The following is a 20,312-nucleotide window of genomic DNA, read 5'->3' on the forward strand; positions in this document are numbered from 1 at the left end:
TGTGGATGTGGCACCAGGGGGCATGGGTTAGTGGTGAACATGGCAGTTCTGGGGGAACGGTTGCACTCAATGATCTTAGAGAGCTTTTTCGACCTTAATGATTTTGTGATTCCATGATTGCCGGTTCCCTGCTGCAGTACGCCGGCAGGCAGAGCCTTCACAGAGCACAGGCCGTGAGCTGCCTCCGCTCCCCTGGTGTGGCTCCTGCCAGGAGAGCCCCTGGACCTGGCTCTGCCAGGGCTGCGGGAGCCAAGCTGAGAGCCAGGCACCAGGAGACTGCTTTAGAATCCCAAGATTTTTAAATGAATACTATTTTTGAGTTCTTCCCACACACACAACTCAACATCTCCGGCAGATCGCCTCCAGCTGACAGCCCTGAGCCGCCTCCGCTCCCCCCTGCCCTCGAGCTTGCTTTCAATCCTGCCTGGGGATGAATTTTAAAACCTAAATCCATACATATAGTCAGGTATAGAGTCATTGTCAGCAACCTGAGATAAATTCCCAGCTAAATGTAGAACAGATTATGACTTAAGAAATCTGTACATTGAGGTTGAGATACTATCCTGGCCTGGAGGCTGATCATTAATTCATAAACTTCCTCCTTCTAGAACCGGGGTCAGTCTGTTTGGAGACTGTACATGGAATGAGAGTTTGGAGGATTCATTTGACCTCAGCCATGCTAAACAAGCAAATGATTGGCAAGATCCAGCAGCTGGAGATGGGAATTCAGTGTTCTGCAAGGAGGGCAGTTTATCTCTGCCTTCAGAGCTGGCAGATGCTCTGCCACGGGGGATTTTTAAGTCAGCAGCACCTCGTTCTCTAGACCCAACTCAAGCAGAAATTATTGTGCTGGAGGCAGGTACCAGTATGTGTGTCAGACTGCATCATCATCTGGTCCTCTGGGAGCTTGAAGTCAGGAGGGATGTGTGACCAGAGTGTCAAAGCAGACTCTCAGTGCATGAGAGATACAGCCTGGAGGAACGGAGGAAAGAGTCAGCATATGCCTGCCCAGTGCTCTCCTCCCTGTGCTCCTCATTTTCCAACAGACATGCTCAGTCAGCCTCTGTATCCACCTGGTGCTGATTTTCCAAGGCTACAGATGAAATCCCTGGGAGTATCAAAGGCCTGTTTGGAACAATCGGTGGCTCTCCCCCCCACCTGTATGGGTGCAGCCTCACCTCAAGTCTGGGTGGCAGTTTTGGGCACCGCAATATAAGAAGGGACACAGGAATAGGGAAGGGTCTGGATGGGCCACACGAGGAGGGGCTGAGGGCACTTGGTCTGTTCAGGCTGAAGGAGCCTGAGGTCAGACCCCACTGGGGGCTGCAGCTCCTCATGGGGGGCAGCTCCGATCTCTGCTCTCTGTGGCAGGGACAGGACCCAGTGTAACAGCTGGAGCTGGGCCAGGGCAGGGTCAGGCTGGAGAGCAGGGAAAGGTTCTTCCCCCAGAGGGTGCTGGGCACTGCCCAGGCTCCCCAGGGAATGAATGGGCACGGCCCCGAGGCTGCCAGAGCTCCAGGAGCGTTTGGACAAAGCTCTCAGGCACAGGGTGGGATTGTTGGGGTGTCCTGTGCAGGGCCAGGGGTTGGACTTGATGATCCTTCTGGGTCCTTTCCAGCTCAGGTGTTCTATCTATAATTCTATGATTTTTTTCAAGAAAAAAAATCTGGGGAAAATTAAAGCAGCCACAGTAAAAATTGCATATTGATATTAAACTTTGTATCTCAAAGGGTGGAAAGCACAAAACAATTTACTGTATGTTTGTGAATTAGGTACATGTTCTTATTTGAACGGTGACATATATTGCCTTGCTCTCTACATTAATGTTCTTCATATATTTTTTATCCTTTTAGATAAGTATTTTTAAAATATGAGAAAGGAATTAAAATAGAGAAATTAAAACGATCAAATTTGTGTAAGCAAGAGCAAGGTGCATCATAGGGCTCAGAAATAATGTACAAATAAATTCACTGCAGCAATGTTCTTTCAGAATAAGCAAATATTCAGAATAAGCAAATATTTCAGAATAGGCAAGTAGGTAAAGTAGGGCCTTTGAAAATGAACATGTCATCCCATGTGTGGGAATGTGTTTCAGTCCCAGAGTGGTGATGCTGTCTAGAACACTCCATACAAACACACCATGCCCCAAAGACACTTACGTGTGCTGGGACAAAGCCCTGAGCAACCTGGTGCGATGCTGATGTTGGCTCTGCTCTGAGAGGGGTGGGACCAGCTCTCTGATTTAAGTTGTGCTTTGGGTTTGCGTTAATGTCCACATAGCCGAGTTCCTTGATTTGTCTTGATAGGACTTGTCTGGTCCTTGGAGTGTCCTCTGGGATTGTATAAAAAGGTCCCAGCTGGTATGGTACAAGGGAGAAACTTGGGAGAACTTTCTCTGTAGCTTCCTTTTGGGTTTCTCCCTCAGACTGTCTTGGACTTAGAGACCTTCTGCCACTGGAAGAGGGCCAGCCCAGTGAGTGGAGGAGGCACCTGTGCTGTGGCTTATTTGAAGAGGCAGTTGGGATGTAGTGGAATGACTTTTGAGGTCTGTGTTCCGTGACTTTTGGGGTAGATGGTACTGAATCTCACCTGCAGCAGAGCTGGTCAGGCCAGCTCTTGTGCCCCCAGGACTTCCTGCAGAGTGGCCTGATCCAAACATGGCACTCCTGGTGACTCAGGTGTTCTCCCAGCCCTGTGCTGGGACATCAGGGACACACTTCCCAGCAGCTGTGCTGGCTTGGCTCTCCAAGGCTGCAGTGTGTCCTGCCTCAGTGTCTCCGGCACAAGCCAGGCTGGGGAAGCTGCTGTCACACTGCCAAGCAAACCTGGTTTTTTGCAAATCTGAGTGAATACATAGAGTCTGTGTCTGCAGGTCCTGTAGGTTAAGAACACTGAGATGGGATCCCCAGGAAGCCCAGCTGCTCCGGCTGTACTCCAGCCCTCTTTCTCCCAGGTGTACTCACTCTTTCTCTTAGGCAAGTCAGGCCCTTTCACTTGGGTACAGCAGTGCAGAGCCCAGATCCCCAGGTTGAGATGTTTTGCATTTACTGTTTTTGTGGATCATGGTTGGAATCCCTCCATCCCTCCCTTGCTGTCGGTAGCTCACAGGGGTAGCAGTCCTCGGAGCTGTCATTGCCCAGCAGAATAACCTGGGAAGGGCTGGTCTTCCACAACTGTGTGCTTGGGAAAATGGTTGATATGGCTTGGACGAGCATAAGTGTGCCATAGGGAGGAACAAGGATTTCAGGAAACAGACAGATGGATTTTGGAAGAAGTGAGGGTGCATCCAAGCCAGAGAGGACAAAGCCAGGCCAGCCCTGTTTGCCTTCCCACCTTCAGGAACTCACAGAGCCAGTGTGACTCAGGCACTGGACTGTGGTGTTCAAGGAGTGGAGGTGTGGAAGAACTCTGGAGACACAAACCAGATGTGCCCATGAGATAGCAAGGAGAGCTTTAGCCTGAGTGCAGGCAGGACCATTACAAACAATTCTGATTGATGAAAAAAAAAGATTTTATTTGAAATACTTTAATTATAAAAAGTTTTTTGGAGGCTCGTGTACTTCTAGACACAAGACTGATGTGTTTTATTGTTCATTCTCAGAGAAAACGTTTCCTGTTGAAGTTTTTGTCCTTAGAAGTTTCCTTTTTTTCCCAGGACTCTTTGGTCCCATACTAGGCACATTCTCCGTGCTTTCAGGGCACGCAAAATTGTGGTGCTGTGGGAGGAAGGATGGTTTGGGGAAGGCAGAGGAAGAAATGTTGGAACTGGGTTGACTGTAAGTCACTTGTGTCAAAACTAACAAAAGCCACCACCGGATTTGGGACTATCCTCTAGAGAACATTCATCCTCTGGAGGATAATCCTCTACCAGCCAGAAGCACTTAAAGGCTACTGTCAAGTGCCTGCTGGCTTCAGCTCCTGCATAGAGCTGCTCATCTGAGGAGCCCGAATCTGTTCTCAATTCCTGTGCTGCAGTTTCCAGGAGAAAAATTCAGTTAATACGTTTCATCTCCTGTTGCAAGCCCTGGGTTAAGAAATGTTTTTATTCTCTTCCAGTCCAGCTATCCAATGGATGTTCTTCAGCTGAAAAGAAGGAAGAGGTGATTTCTTATATCAGAGAAATTGATATTCCTGGCAAAATCAGGCCAGTGTGCACCCAGGCTCTCCTTCAAGTCTGAGCAGCAGCAGGGAGCTCCAGATTTTTCTTCAGCAGTGGTTTACCAGTTTGGGATGGGCAAGACTATTGTGGCTGTGATCGTGGAAGAAGCCAGACTCTTTGATCCTCCACTTCTTACACGGTGGTTTTCAATCTGGCTGCACTGTGGAGCCAGTCAACTGATCCCTGTGTGAGAAGCTCATGCTCACTGTCAGGGGAGTGGTGAAGGAGGGAACCAGACTGGGCTGGTGATCTCAGGTGATCCATTTGGAATTGTTGCAGTCATGGATGGAAATATTCGTGGCAGATTCAGTTTGCTCTCCCCATGAACTGTGGGGTAGTGTCATCTTCAGCTGTCCACAGCACAGCTGTTCTACCTTTCCCTGAAGTCAGAGTGACTGTGATTGTCTCCATTTTGCTCTTCATGGCATAAAGTGGGTCCAGTGAATGTCACTTAACAGGGAAAACACTCACAAATCCAACATCACTCAGACGGTTTAAATCACATCTCTGATCCTTCCCCAAGACACCATTACATAACCATTATGTAAACTGTCTCCAAAATATCTAAGAAATGCCTCTTGTAAAAATACCCCACCTCCATCATGGAGCTATTGTGAAAACACACTGAGGAGACCAAAAATACTGCCAAGGAGCTATCAAGAGCAAGCCCAAATTCCCACAGAGGAGCCATTGTAAATATAACCATAAAAAATGGAGGGATCATTGTACAAATCCCTTCAAAAGGCCCCCACGAGAATACTTCCAAATATCACACAAAAGATTTTTAATACTGGATGCTTTGTGGGATTTTTTGGTTGGTTTTTTTTTTTATGGTCCTTTTAATGAGGTGTTTATTGCTATGCTTTGACATTACAGATCACTTCCAAAATGGCTTCTATGTGGTGTTATTGGGGCAATTTTAGAATCACCAAGATGTTCCCAGTAAATCCATATGGTTTTGACTCTAGGGCAGCTTTACAAGTGCCTTGATGATGTTCACAATTGTTTCATCAGTGATGCCCTAAGGGCATTTTCTAAATGTCCCTTCGATGGGATCTCTGAGACTTTTGATAAATTGCTTTGCTGGGACCTTAGAGCTATGTATTTTCATAACTGCTTTTGGCTGTGGTTTCTGGTGTGCTCTGTCTGTAGTTCAGAATTTTTTCCAGCTTTCAGAGGAGTCACAGAATAGTTGGTTCCTGGGCTGGGACTTTGGATAATCTTTTAAATTGTTCTGTCCTTTAGGTGAGGGCTTCGAATCAATTTAAAATGACTGTGGGATATCAAGGTTCTGGAATTGGGGGATGTCTTCAGGAATACTGTAAGAGATGTCTCACGAGGGTGGTCTGAGAAGCGCTTTAAAACCCCCCTATGATAAACTCGCCTTCAAATAGCGCGTGTCTGTTGGGGGGTTCGGGTGGATCTGTCACATGGATGGGATCTGTCAGGTACGCTCGGAACGGTCCGTGAGCCGTGTGCGAGCAGCACAGCCCCTCGCCCTGGCCGTGGCACACGCGGGGCTGGGGCTGTGTCGGGCGGAGCTGCAGCAGTGGCCGCGCACCGCGCGAGGGCAGGGGAGCTCCGAGCCGCGCCGGGGAGCGGCTCCTGCGGCGCCAGCGCCGGGACAGCTCCAGCAGCTGTGCCCGTGGGTGCGTGTGTGTGTGTGTGTGTGTGACAGTGGCTGGAAAGACCCCTGGGATTTCTTCTGACACCCCCAAGCAGGAGATAATGGTCCCTCTAAGCTTACCAGGGCAATATTTGAGTATTATAGAACCACAGAATGCTTTGAGTTGGGACGGACCTTAAAGCTCATCTTGTTCCATCCCCTGCCGTGGGCAGGGACACCTTCCACCAGATCAGTTTGTTCCAAGCCCTGTCCAATCTGGCCTTGGACACTTCCAGGGATGCGGCAGCCGCAGCTTCTCTGGGCACCCTGTGCCAGGGCCTCCCCACCCTCACAGGGAGAATTTCGCCCCAATATCCCATTTACCCCTGCCCTCTGGCAGTGGGAAGCCATTCCCCCTTGTCCTGTCACTCTGGATCCTTGTCCAAAGTCCCTCTCCAGCTCTCTTAGGTTTCCTTCAGGTACTGGAAGGAGCTCTAAGAAAAGCCTTCTCTTCTCCTGGCTGAAAACCCCCAGCTCTCCCAGCCTGTCTTCAGAGCAGAGGAGCTCCAGTCCTCAGAGCATCTCCATGGCCTCCTCTGGACTTTCTCCAGGAGCTCCATGTCCTTCCTGTACTGAGGCCCTCAGAGCTGGAAGCAGCACTGTCGGTGGTGTCTCACCTGAGTGGAGCAGAGGGCCAGAATCCCCTCATTTGCTTCCCACTTCTCTATTGATGAAGCCCAGGACACGAAGGGGTTTCTGGGCTGAACCATGAGTATTGCCATGTTGTGTCCAGGTTACTCAACACTTTATCCATCTGGGCCTGCAGGGTCGAAGGCAGTGCCACTGTTTTGACGTGGGAGCAGGTATAGTCCACTGGCGATCCTGCCCTCTTGGTGGGATGGCTGTGGAAGCACGTCCTTCTGCTGTAGGGCAGGTGTGCTGTAAGGGTCCTGTGTCCTTGACCTGTTTCCTGAGGCTGAATTCCCAGACATCAGCACTGGAAGGGCTGCACACCACAAGGGAGGGGTGGTCTCCCAGCAGCACCAAGCAGTACTGGTGGGTGTGGGATCTAGGAATGGTTCCTGTCCCTAGGGTTTGGTGTGGGGCTGTGCCACTCCCTGCAGAGCCCACCTGGTGGCTGCCACAGCAGGCACTGGAGCTGCTGCCGCTGGAACCAGTGTCTTTTCACCTTCTGCCACACACTGAACCCCTGTTTCTGTTTCATAACCTATCTTACCTGACTTTGCTCCCAATGGCCATGTGTTGTACCTTAGGGACATCTACTCACCTGTTGTGATTGGGCACCAAAAGGGGAGCATGTCCCTGATGGCTTGTGAGGAAGTGACTCTGGGACCCAGCACGTCTCTGCCTCTTGCCTTCACCTTTATGGAAAGGTTTTTCATCCAAATTGAGACCTTTCATTTCACACACAACCTTCAGTCCGTCTCTCTTCCCTACAATACTGTGACATATGTGACCTGTACTCTTTCCCTTCCATGCCCCTTGCTGGTAGGGAGGGCTGGAGGGCCAGACTCAGGAGTCCAAGTGATCATATGGGACAAGTAATGAAAAGAGAAGGATGACCATGTACCTAAAAGGCTGAAACAAGAGGACCAGAGTGGGGGTAATGCACAGGAATATCCCCAGCTTGCCCCACACTCCTAGGAGGGGTCTGGTGCATCCTGCCAAGATGGGAGGACACACAGAAAATAATTATATGATTATTTAAAAATGAAGGAAAATTAGATCCTGCAGTTCAGAGGAGCTTTTTTGCCCCCCTTCCCCTGCAACTGAGTTTCATCCTTCTGATGTTGGGGTTAGCCATCATGATAAAAGCCCCAATGCAATTGATGCAGAAGAATCATGATTTTATGAGGTTTCAGACAGGAATTTCATAGGTTGGAAGATGCAGAGAAAAAAGCAGAAAGAGCCTCACCCTCAGGTCTAATGGTGATTTCATTTCTGATGGAAGTGCTGGGCAGGCCAGCTAGGGGAGGTGATGGATCTGCAAGTTAGGAGTAAGGAAGAACTGGTTGGGGATGTGATGGTTGATGGCAACTTTGGCTTCTAGACTCACAGCTCGGTGGATCTGAGAGAAGTTAGGAAGGCAAGTAGCAGAATAACAATTCTGACACCAGGAAATCAGACTTTAGTGTATTTAGGCGTTAATTTACCCTCAGAGGGCAAAGCCTCTCAGAAAAGCTGCTCAATCTTCTAGAAGGATGTCCCCAAACAGCAGAAAGGCCCAAACTGGTCTGTAGGCAACCAAGCCAGCATGGTAGGAGGCCAGTATGATAGAACAGGGAACTCGTGGCTAAACTAAAATTAAAAAACCACATTAAGTGCACAGAAAGTGATAGCCAGGATGGGCTGCCCAGGAGGAACACAGAGACATTGCTTGAGTGTGCAGGGGTGGAGTTAGGAAATGTCCCCCTGCAGAATGGGCATAAAAAGGGCTCCAAGCCTCCCTAGCATGGCCTCCCTGGTATCCGTGCCTGGAGATGGTGCAGGAGAGAGAGGTACATTAGAGGAAGAGAGAATTATAGCTCATGTAAGGAAACTGGATATAGACAACCCTGTGAGACCATACAGGCTGTACCTGAGGGAGCTGGCTGGTGTCATTGCAGGGTCATTCTACAGCACCTCTGAAAACTCTTGGCAGCTGGGGAAGGATCCTGATGACTGCCATGAAGAAGGTCAGTGTCATACCCATCTTCAAAAAAGACATAAAGAAGGTTCAGAAATGACTGGTCATTCACCCTCACCTCAGTCCCTGGGAAAGTTTTGCAGTAAATAGATCCTCCTTGAAATCACGTCCAAGGATGTGAGGGCACTCAAAGGACAGGAAGGGAACTGGGAGCAATGGCTTTACTAAAGGTGAACCTTTCCAGTTGCCTTTGTGGGTGGAGGGTCAGTAGGTGCTGCTTCTCCTGGCCCTGGCAGGGTTCCTGACAAAATTTCCTGTGTGATGTTTCTGCAGTGAAGGCCAACCCCATTCTGGGCTGTGTTAGTACCAGTGCAGCTGGCATGTGGAGGGAAGTGTGTGTTTGTCCCTGTGTGGTACTTAGGAGGTCCCACCTGATGTGCTATGTCCATTTTGGGCTTCCCCATGGACAGGGACGTACTGTAGGGTCAGCTCAGGTGGCTGGGACTGAAGGACGGGAAAAATGAGGAGAGGCTGCCAGAGCTGGTTTCAGCTGAAGGAGGGAGGACAAAGGGGACATCTTGCTGTCTGCAGCTGCCTCATGTGTAGCCATGTCAGAGGAGCACGTTGGAAAGGCAAGAGGCAATTTCAGCAAGGGAAGTTCTGCTGCAGAAGTTTTCACAACAGACTAGAGGTGACGGCAGGCGGCCTCAAACCCAACCAAACACAGACCTCAAGGGCTTTCCTTCTCCAGCACTTCTTATGATGTGCCTCTACAGAGTTCTGTGTAGATGATCTTTGAGTCTCTTCCAACCCAAACCGTTCTTTGATTCTATGATTTTCGCTCTGCCCTCTCCCCTTATACTGACTGCTAAAGATATCTGTAGGTGCCTGTGGATAAGGGAGATGAGGAGATATGGAATAGCCTGGGCAGTACAACTTCTCTGATGCGAAATCTTTTTGCTGTTTCCTGCTCACATGGGAGGATGAGGAAGGTGGTGGTGCAGCTTGTGTGGTGTCTGTCTGTGGCTTCCCAACTTTGTGTTCTGCTGTTGTTTGAAGACTGGGATTTTCAGATAAACCTGCAAGAGAAGGGGCTTTCCAAAAATCCTGACCTCGGTGCACTCATTCCGTGGAGATCTGGAGAACAGGTGAGGGCTCCTGCTGTCCACTGCAGGATGGGAGTAGAATCCAAAGGACCAGTGCTCCAGTTCAGCCACAGGAGCAGCCATCACTGCCGCGGCAGGATCAGCATGGTGGAGAATCCATTCAGTGCCTGTGGCCCAGGGACAACTGCGGAGGAGCTGCAGGTTGAGCTCTGGGGGCCAGAGCCCAAGGCAAGAGGCCGTGAACTGCTGACCCTTTGCACAACAAAGGGCCCAGGGACCTATGGCCAGGCCAAGGACTTGGACACTCAGAGACATGGCAAGAGCCAAGGAGCCCCAGACTTTCCTGTCGTTAGACTGACAGGATAAAAGCCCAGGGTTTCCTTTGTCTGGGGTGCCTCCTCAGAGGCCCCAGCTCAAGCTGTTATTTTGTTATTTAGCTATTGCACCATGATTAAATTCTTTTAAGGATCTGGACATCTGAGACTCTGATGGAGTCCTCTGATGGGAAACCTAGCATGGAGCTGGTGAGAAAACCTGGAGTGACTCAGTGAGAGTGGGGGTGCAGCTGTGGAGGGGCCTCGGTCCCAGCTCAGGTGGTGGGACAGTGACAGCCAGAGTGGCTCCTGGATGCTCAGACAGGGGAGTTCCTTGACCTGGCCCAGCCTCTTTGTGATGGGCATGTGCTCCCTTGGGAATTGCTATTCCCTTCACATTGGCCAAGGTGCAGCCTTGTCAGTGCATCCCCATCCCTGCTCGTGCTCTCTGCAGAGCACGCAGGACCTGGCTGTTCTCATGGCACAGATCTCTTCAGCCCACTCCAGTAATGCTCTGTGTCTTGGGAAGGCTCTGGCAGGACAGGCCTCACAGTCAGGTCAAACCCCTTGTTCCCTGCAAACCTCTGGGGCTCTGGATGTTTCTTATTCACACAGTCCCAGAGTCATTAATGTTGGAAAAGACCTCAAGGTCATTGAGTCCAACATGTGCCCAATCCCCACCCACCTTGTCACCCAGCCCAGAGCACTGAGTGCCACATCCAGGTGTTCTTTGGACACCTCCAAGGATGGGAACTCCAAGCCTCCCTGGGCAGTCCCTTCCAGTGCTGAACAAACCTTTCAGGAAAGTAATCCCTCCTGATGTCCAACCTGAACCTCCCCTGGTGATCCAGCACCTCAGTGTCTTTCTTGAAGTGAAGGGCCCAGCACTTGTAAAAAGAGAGAATTGGACTCTTCAAAGCTTTGCTCACTCAACTCACACCTGACACCTTCAGATGTGCAGGGCAGTTTTATTTCTGCTATGAGTGATTTTATTCTGTGTGGGGGTGATGAGGGGTGTACGTAGCAGGAATGGATTCTCAGAAACAAGACTGAGATGCCAGAGGAAGAAGCGATGTAGTAAAGATAGAGAGATGGGGATGGATGGAGGATTTCGACAGCCAGGCAGTCACAGCAAGGCAGGGGAAGGTCAGCCAGGCTGAGGGAACTGGACTGGAACCTGCTTTGCCTTAGTGTGTCTTTCCCTTTGCCCCTAATGTAACTGTGCCCATTGTGACATTCCCCTTGCTGTCTTCCTCAAATGTCTCCAATGTGGTGACAAAAGGAACTGTGAAACTCCAGCTGTGGAATTTTCCAAACCAGGAGTTTTAAAAAAAAAAAGGGGGGGGGGGGGGGCGAGGAAGGGGGGAAATAAAGATCTAAATGTGAGAGTGGGAGAAGGAAGAGGAGAGGTGGGTTAGAGGGGTTAGGCAAGGAAAACAATCCAGTTGTTTTAATTGATTAACTCAATTGGCAAAATTGCAAGAGAAAACCAGAAAATTAAAAGCATAAAAGGCTTTTTTTTTTCCTGAGGGCTTGGAGTAAAACTACTGCAGAGATTTTGGTGCAATTGTTTTTCTGTTTGTTGACTGGCTCCATGGGGTAGTACAGCAAAGGGGAGGAAGAGCCCAGCTGTGTAGGAGCCAGGATTTCTTCTGGGCACCCCTTGAAACTCAGTGGCAAACTTGGACCCAATTTCCCATCTGCTTTTTCCTTCAGTATTAGGGTTGCTTTAACTGTATTGCTGAAGGATGTAGTTTCCTGAACAGCTGACGTTAGGAAAAGTTGTCATTGCCACCAAAACAACTCATCTGGTTCCATCCTCTCTTTGCCTGGTTCAGGAAAGCATCCATAATGAAAATGGCCTTTTTTGTTGTTGTTGTTGTCAAGAATTAACCTCAAACTTTTCCTAGCTGGTGTGGAATAGCTGCTGGATTTTATGCCTGGACTGGCAGCAATTCAGGATCAGTTCTTCCCACACACTGTGGTGTAAACATGGATGTAGAATGATGTTTTTTGAGAGGAGGAGCCAGTTTTTGCCTCTAGTCATCAAGTTCCTGGCCCTTTGCTGTCTCCTACAACTTATAAAATAATGTACACTCAAGTTGTAAGTGTTAAAAATTATTGTTGATATTATTATTATTATTATTATTATTATTATTATTATCCCCTAATTTTTGGGGTCAAGTATTATGCTTGGATGAGATCAACTGTGCATCTCCCTCTGCTTTTCTCCTGTGCCTCTTCAATGTGGTGAGGAACCCTGGACATGAGGCTGGGAGCATGCTGGACAACAGAAGAATCAGGACCATGGGTCATGTTCTACAGCCTTTGTCCCTAAGGCTATCCCAGATTTCTGGATAAGGAAAGGAAACAATATCCCAAAGAATCTAAACTCCCCAAGCAAAGAAAATGCTGTCATCAGGAGGGGAAAATGTGAGATTAGTCCGGAGATGGCTTTGCTGTCAACTTGATTTAAATTTCAGAAAAATCACCTAATTGCTGTAAAGAAGTAGATGTTATAATATTTCTGTATGTGAGTGGTTGGCCAGTCTCCTCTGGTTTAGGTTGTTGTTGTTGATGTGTGTCAGTCACTACCTTCAAACCCAGTGCTGTGTTCCTTGTGGTGACAGCATCTCCCATGCCCCTGGTGGATCCTGCTCTTTATTTTGCATTTTATTTCAGAACACTTTGAAAAGGAATAAATAAAAAATGGATTCTGATTGTCCTGATGGTCATAGTCCCTGTGTTGATGATGTCATAAATGAATGAACAGTTCCTCAGCTCTCGGAGTACTTTGGCAGCCTGGCATTCCGCTCCGTTACTTTTGGGTGATGGAAACCACACTGAGTAATGAAGGAGCAGGTTTGATTTTTTGATGGTGAAAAGATTACTCTCCATGTTTTGGGCACCCATAGGCCTGGCTATAGCATGCCTGCTTTCCTTCTCTGGAGTTCAAACATTATGATTAATGGTACAATACTATCAGTAGTTCAGTGTAGGTGGCACTCACTGCAGGGTACCGATGAGGAGCACTGCTGGGTCCCAGCTTTCACCCCGACATTCTCACACTGTGCCATCAACAACAAAGCTTTGAGTTCAAAGCAGATTATTTCAGTGTGGATGAAATGCTGAAGATGAGCAAATGACCTCACTGGTTACTGTTATGTCCCAGAAGAGCCTTGAAGGAGATTTCTTGCCATACACTTGATTCCTTTTAGTGTTCTCGTGGCAGAACTGGCATCTTTCAGCTGTAAATTGAAGCTTTCCATGTTCCTTCCATGTCACCTGCTCCTCTATAGATAGTTGGTCTGACTTTAGATGCTTAAGGGAAGAGCATCTGTGGCTGTTTTAGGGATCAAGGGGGATGAAGGTTATGGGCAAAATGCTGACAGGTGAGTCAGGACAGGAGGCTGGCATTGACAGTAAGCTGGTTTAGTCCTTTTTCTTTCTATTCCCTAACACAGATGTTCCACCAGTATTACTCCTTTACATATTAATGCATAATTAGTAATGAGATTGCCATAATTGGATTGTGAAACTTCACAGTGCTGAGCTATCAGTCATGGCAAGTGGAGCTGGGCTTGTAGAGATGCTGTGGATGCCAGAAAAAGTCCAACATTTTGGACCAGTCTGGGAGGTGAGAACCACAGCTCTGAAAAGACAAGAGAGATGAGATTGCCGTGCTGATCTAGTTCTGTGTTCTCTGCTTAACAGACAGTGTTGAGAAATCCTTAATCCCCTTAATTCCATGCTGGGAAGCCTTGGTTACTGCTCTGCACTGAGCTGGGAATAAGCCCAGCTCCACACCCTGCAGCAGAGAGCAATCTTCTTCCTTTCTCAGGATGATGCACAAGGCAGTTTAGGATGGGAGCTGCAGAACTTTGGGGCGAGGTGAGGTGTTTTTACATAGAAATAAGTTAATAATATGCAGATATTGAAGTCACTCTGTGTGTGTGTGTGTGTGTGCATGCACATGCCTAGAATCAAATATGCCCAAAAGACCATTTACTTCCCAGTACAAGAAAGGCATGAACTTCCTGGGGAGAGTCCAGTGAAGGGCCACAAGGCATCTCTCATGTGTAAAGGAGCTCAGAGCTGGGATGTTCTGCCTGGTGGACAGAAAGCTGAGGAGGCTCTTGTCAGTGTGTCTGAATACCTGGTGGGGAGATTGAAGATGATGAGTCAGACTCTTCTCAGTGTTGCCCAGTGGGTGACAGGACAAGAGGTGGTGGGCACAATGTGAAGCACAGAAAATTCCTCCTGAACATAAACCCCCCCTTTTTTACTGTGAGGGTGGTCAAACACAGGGAGAGATTGTTCAGAGGATTGTTGAGTTTCCCTATCAATGGAGTTACTGAAAATCTGACTGGAAACAGTTCTGGGCAAGCTGCAATAGCTGACCCTGCTTGAGTGGGCAGGTTGGACTAGGTCATCTTGGGAAGTCCCTTCCAGCTTCAGTGATTCCAATTCTATGATTTTGTGATTACTCTTGATGCAGATTTGGAATAGTGTGGAATTATTCTTAAGAATAAGGGATAAGAATTATACACATACTTTATTTTTAAAAGCAGACTATGCCCAATAGTTTGTTACCACTAGAACCACTGAATTAAAAGGTATAGTTAATAGTGATATTATTAAAATTTAGAAGACAAATGACAGGTAGCCTTTGAGCCGGCAGAAGAAGATTATCTGGAGTATGAAGAGGGAGAGGAGATTATGACTTGGAAGTACTTGTCAAGAAAGACAACTTTAAACACAATCATCTGGGTGGATTTGAATGCAGGGATGCAGTGAAGGAGATTGTGAAGGGATGCAGAGGAGGAGAAGTTCTGAGGCATGCTGAGTAATCTCACTCAGATATCATGGATAGTTTATGGCACTGGAAGCTGAGAGAAAAGAGAATATAAATGTTCCCCAAGCCTCAGTTCAGTACAGTGGACAGCCTTGGCTCTTGCCAATCAAGAGTTTGGTGCTCTGCTCTTCCATTCAGGCTGCTCAAGGAAGCACCTGAACTGCTGCTCCTCACTTCTGGAGGGAATGGGATATCACCTGCTGCTTCTGAGCAATACCTGCCACAGGTGGATAATGCAGGGCCCTCTACATCCTCAAACCAGGTGACGTGGGAACTCTTGGAGATGCTCTTACACCTGACTCCCACCAAATGGCTGGCAGTGCAAGAGCATCTCAATAACTGTGACTGTGGCATGGGGAAGATGGATGTGACCCATGTCCTGATAGTGCAGCTCCTGTTGCACCCACCTGCAGCCAGTGTCCAAAGGGCAGAGTGTCCTCACTGTTTCTGGGGTGCTGTCTGTGCTTTTACACACACCTATAGTCCTGGGGGACCAAAGGAACCTCACTCCCAAGTGGGCACTGCTGCTTGATTCCTCGTGGAGTATCTGGGAAAGAGAAGAGCCAGCTGCAGCATTCCCCAGCTCCCTCCATCCCTCACTCCACACTGAGGCTTTATGAACAGTCAGATGATCCCAGGCATTTGTTTCCATTCATAAGTAGATACTAAAGTGCTTCAGAAAACATCTCTCTGCATGCTTAAGCACCTGTGCATTGCTGACACCTGTACCCTGGGAGCCCTCTAGGACAGGAATTGTGACCATTACCCAGTGACCCCCTGCCCCCAACAAGCCTTAATTCTTTCAGCCTGTATGTCTTAGCAGGGGAGCCACAGAAGAGGTGAGGTGTTTGACTTAGTTTGTGACTGACCAGTATTTGAGTGGGATTCTTCTTCCTCACAATTGCAGGGAAGTTACTCCAGTTTCGAGGCATTCAGGAAGCTGGAGCTTTTTTCTATTTTCCAGGTTGGCTTTTCCCACTGGGAACTCAGCTTTTCCTGTGGTTTTTCCCAAGTGTCCTCTTGACTGTTGTACGTACAATGACATCCTCAATACATCCGACGAGCAGATGCAAGATCTGGAGTTTGCTGTATACCTGGGAGCACAGATGGAGAGAGTCTGCACACACTTTGCTTTCATCCAAGGTTTAAGAAATCTCTGAGCAGAATATTTCCAAGAATGCTTCTGCTTCCCAACAGAATACTTCCCAGAATAGGAGAGTGTACTGGCCAGAGGAATCAGAGCAGGCTGTTAACTCTTCAGACCCTTCCAATCCTGCCTCCTCTGCACCACGTTCCTGGCTATCACCTTTCAAAGTGGTGCCTCTACCTCCTCTGCCTATGGGAAACATCCAGCTGGAAGCAGGTCTGGGACAGTAGTGGAAGAGATTGCCTGGAAAATGTGAATGTGGTTTGGGGTCACTGGAGAGCAGGCACAAGGTGTTAACCCCTTGGTAGCTCAGGTATGACCTGGAGCTGCTGAGGTCACCTGCCAGACCTGATGTGTGGTCCATCCCAGTCTTGAAGATGGGCTTGCATTCTCCAAAATGTCTGTTTTCCTTTGGCCTCCAAGGAGGCCAGTACCAGGCATTGCTGTCCCATGCACAGTTTGTTCCTCATCACTTGCATTCCCGTGACCAAGGCAGTGCTGCCGTCCCAAGCATTCCCAATCATGGCCCAGTCTTTCAGAAATCACAATGTTGGTGGAAAAAACAATGAGACTGTAAAAACAATACCGTAGGGTGCTTGCTCTGCTGGCTTTGTTTCAGAGGAGCTGCACATCTCCAGCCAGGAGGGCTGGACGAGTGGCAAACTGACATCTGAGCGTGCCTACAAACTGCCTCCACATTGTCCTGTTAGACAATGCTTCCGGGTCCCTCAGGGCCAAAATCCTCCTCGAACATGCCACGTCTGCCCTTCAGGGTGTCCTGGCAGTGCCTTGCTGACGTGCAGGGGAAACCTCAAAGGTGCCCAGCCCTGACAATGGCTTCCAGAGCAGCCGTGCCTGTCACCCTGCCACCCTCAGGCTCTGCCTCCAATACTGCTCCTCAGCCAAAATACAGCCCAAAATGGCCTCAGCCTCCTCCCTTTCAACTTGTCCCACCACCTTGGTGCCCTCCTGCCCACTCAGGCTGTTGCAGTGTGTCTCCATCAGCTCAGGACTGGGGCCTTATCACACTGGGACTCCCAGCCCAGCTCCACTTAAAATTATGGAATCTGAATGATTTGGGTCAGAAGGGGCCTTAAATCTCAACTTGTTTCACCCCCTGCCATGGGCAGGGACACCTTCCACTAGCCCAGGTTGTTCCAAGCCTTGTCCAGCCTGGCCTTGGACACTGCCAGGGATTCAGAGGCAGCCACAGCTTCCCTGGGCACCCTGTGCCAGGGCCTGCCCACCCTCACAGGGAGAATTCCTTCCCAATATCCCATCTAACCCTGCCCTCTGGCAGTGGGAAGCCATTCCCCCTTGTCCTACTACTCCATGCCTTGTCCCCAGTCCCTCTCCAGTTCTCCTGGAGCCCCTTTAGGCCCTGCAAGGGGCTCTGAGCTCTCCCTGGCGCCTTCTCTTCTCCAGGCTGAACACCCCCAGCTCCTCCATCCTGGCTCCAGAGCAGAGGGGCTCCAGCTCTGTGATCAACCTAGTGGCCTCCTCTGGACTTGTTCCCACAGATCCACGTCTACCTTGTGCTGGTGGCCCAAGAACTGGAGGCAGGTGCAGGTGGGGTCTCACCTGACAGGAGCAGAGAGGAGGCAGAAGAGCAGCCTCATGAACTCTTGCTGGTGGAGGATGGGGAGCAAGAACTTCCTCCTGTTCTGGCCTGCTGAGATCATTTCACACCTGTGTTGGTGACCAGAAATGGGTTACACAGTCTAAGCTGACTTCTGCTTGCCCATGGGACTGGCTAATCCAGGCAGGATGTGCTGCCCAGGGAAGCAGCAGGGTCACCCCCAGGTAGCACCAACTGGCTGAGGGCTGAGCTGCCCAAAGTTGGGCAGAGTGGCACCAGTAAGGGCCAAACCAGCTGCTAAGAAGGGAGATGGAGTGGTGTAGGATTGCTTTTACCTTTTTTATTTTTTATTTTTTTTTAGATAATTATTGAACTTAGTGTTTGGTAGGGTGGAAAGACATGTGTGCACTGTTAGAGATGTGGTGAAAGGCACTTTAATGAGCATTTGCCAGAGAGCTCATACTCTGGATTTATGGCCTGCAGCAATGGAAAGGTGCTGGTTTCTGTTTCCTGCACTTCTGCAGATCCATAAACTTTCACTGTTTCTCAGGCACCTCTTTGGTCAGTACAGAATGTGCTCTGTGTTTATGCTCCCTCCTTTCACCGTAGCAACCCTGCAAGGAACACAGCTCAGAGGGGGCTTCAGGCTGTGTTTGCTGCACATGGGCTCCGAGGGGCTGCTGTGGCCTGGGGGAGCAGAGGGAGCAGATCTCACCCCTGCCCATGACCAGTTTGTGCTCAGTTAAGCTCCCCTGGCTGGCCTGTGCAGCAAGGATGTGTGGAAGGGCTCTGTGCCCCTTGGGAGCTGGATAAGAGGATCCTGGCTGGTGCATTGTGCAGTGCTCCAAGTAGCTTTGTTCTCTTTGAGGCTGACAATTCTTGAGTTGCCAGGAGACGGGCACTGGCTTTCAGAGGCAACTGAGCTTCCCTGGACAGAGCCAAGGGACCCTTGATGGGAAAAGGTCCCCCACTGAACAGTGAGGAAATGCTCCTGTGCTTTACAGCATGTCTGCTTTTGGGGCTCAGGGCCCTTTAGGGTGATCTGGTGCTCTCTCAGTCCCTCCTTCCCCAGAGCTGCCCTGCAGCCTGTCCTTGGCTCATGGGGGACACCCTCCATGTGCCTGGAGACATCATGAGGCAGAAGACCGGCTGCAGTGGGGATTCTGGGTGAGCTGGAAGTAATGGTCAGCACATCCATGGACAGCACCTGCTGTGGAGGCCCTGAGAGATGGAGTGAGGTGCTGCAGGTCTCAGTTTGGCAGGCCTGGTCTGGGCCCTGGCACAGACAGGACCTGCAGGGCCGCTGGCCATCGCTTCCTCTGGGAGAGGAGTGTGTGGGAAGGCCCACATTGACCAAGGAGCCTGCCCAGCCCAGAGGGTTTTTATGCAGACTCACAGTGGACTTTTCTACAGCTTCCTGGGGAAGTTGTCCATGGGCAGGGCAGTGCTTTCACCTGTATCAACCCTGTCATTATCTTGGGGTCTTCCTGGGTTGGGCTCTCCCAGATGCTCTCCCCCCCTCTTCAGCCAGCTCCAGAGGTGATGAGCATGAGCCCTGGAAAGCTGACTGTGCCAGACCCCTGGCAGCCTTGGGCTCAGACTCCCTGTTCCTCTGTGTTCAGTGCCATCAAGGCACTGAACTGTAACTCTGTTTGCCCTTGCTCTATCCCACAGTGGCCACCACCTGAGACACAACCACACCCCAGCCAGGCTGAAACTGTGTAGAGACCCTTTGGATGAGGGCTGTAATTTGTGTAATCCAAACGGAAGCTATTGCCTGTACCCCACAGTCTCTCCAGTCATGGCAGCCTGACACGTAAGGAGCTGTGCACAGCATCTGATAGTCTGGGAACCCTGTGTGCCTGCTGGGGCCTCCATTTCTGCTACACTGGCCATGCAGCATCTCTTGTCCCCAGTACTGCTCAGCTCCTGCTGCCATCATGATGTAGGGCTGTTCCCTGAAGGCCCAGTGCCCTTGCAGAGCTCACATGTCCCTCTGTTGGGGACAGCTTCTGCCCCTTGTGCATTTGGGTACCTCAGTGACTGCTTGGAGATACTCCCAGCAGTAGTGCAGGGCAGGGGATTTCAGGCAAGAGAGTGTTGCAGTTAGTCTGTGACTTGTAATGATGCTCATCGTGTCAGTGACAGTGGGGTTTATTTTAGGGTGTCTTCCAGTTAGAGATTTCCTTATGGAATAAGGATATGTGCTGGGGAATTTGAGTTTATGCTGAGGATCATAGAATTGTCCTGGGTGGGAAGGGACCTTAAAGCTCATCCAGTCCCACCCCTGCCATGGGCAGGGACACCTTCCACTGTCCCAGGCTGCTCCAAGCCCCATCCAGCCTGGCCTTGGACACTTCCAGGGATCCAGGGGCAGCCACAGCTTCTCTGGGCACCCTGTGCCAGGGCCTCCCCACCCTCACAAGGAAGGATTTCTTCCCAAATATCTAACCAAACCTACTCCCTGTCAGTTTGAAGCCATCCCCCTTTGTCCTGTAACTCCAGGCCCTTGTCAACAGTCTCCCTTCATCTTTATTACAGACTCCCTTCAGGTACTTGAAGGCCCCAGTTAGGTCACCCTGGAGCTTCTTTTCTCCAGGCTGAACAATTTCAATTCTCTTAACCTTTCCCCATGCTTCATCTCTGTAATCAACTTTGTAGCCCTCCTCTGGACTAGCTCCAGGAGGTTGATCCCACTTCCAAAGGAGAATTTTGTTTCTGGAAATTGACCTAGGATGGGTCTTACCCAGTCCTGTGCACGTGGTCCCAGTCCTGTGCACGAGCAGCCCTAAGGACATGGAAGGAAATGGCTGTGTTTTTAATGAGCCAAACATGAAAACAGATTTTGAGCATGTGTAGGGTATCAGATGTCTGGATCAGGATTCAAGTCTCATAATAG

This window comes from Corvus hawaiiensis, chromosome 24, assembly GCF_020740725.1.
Source record: "Corvus hawaiiensis isolate bCorHaw1 chromosome 24, bCorHaw1.pri.cur, whole genome shotgun sequence".
In the NCBI taxonomy this organism is placed as follows: domain Eukaryota; kingdom Metazoa; phylum Chordata; class Aves; order Passeriformes; family Corvidae; genus Corvus; species Corvus hawaiiensis.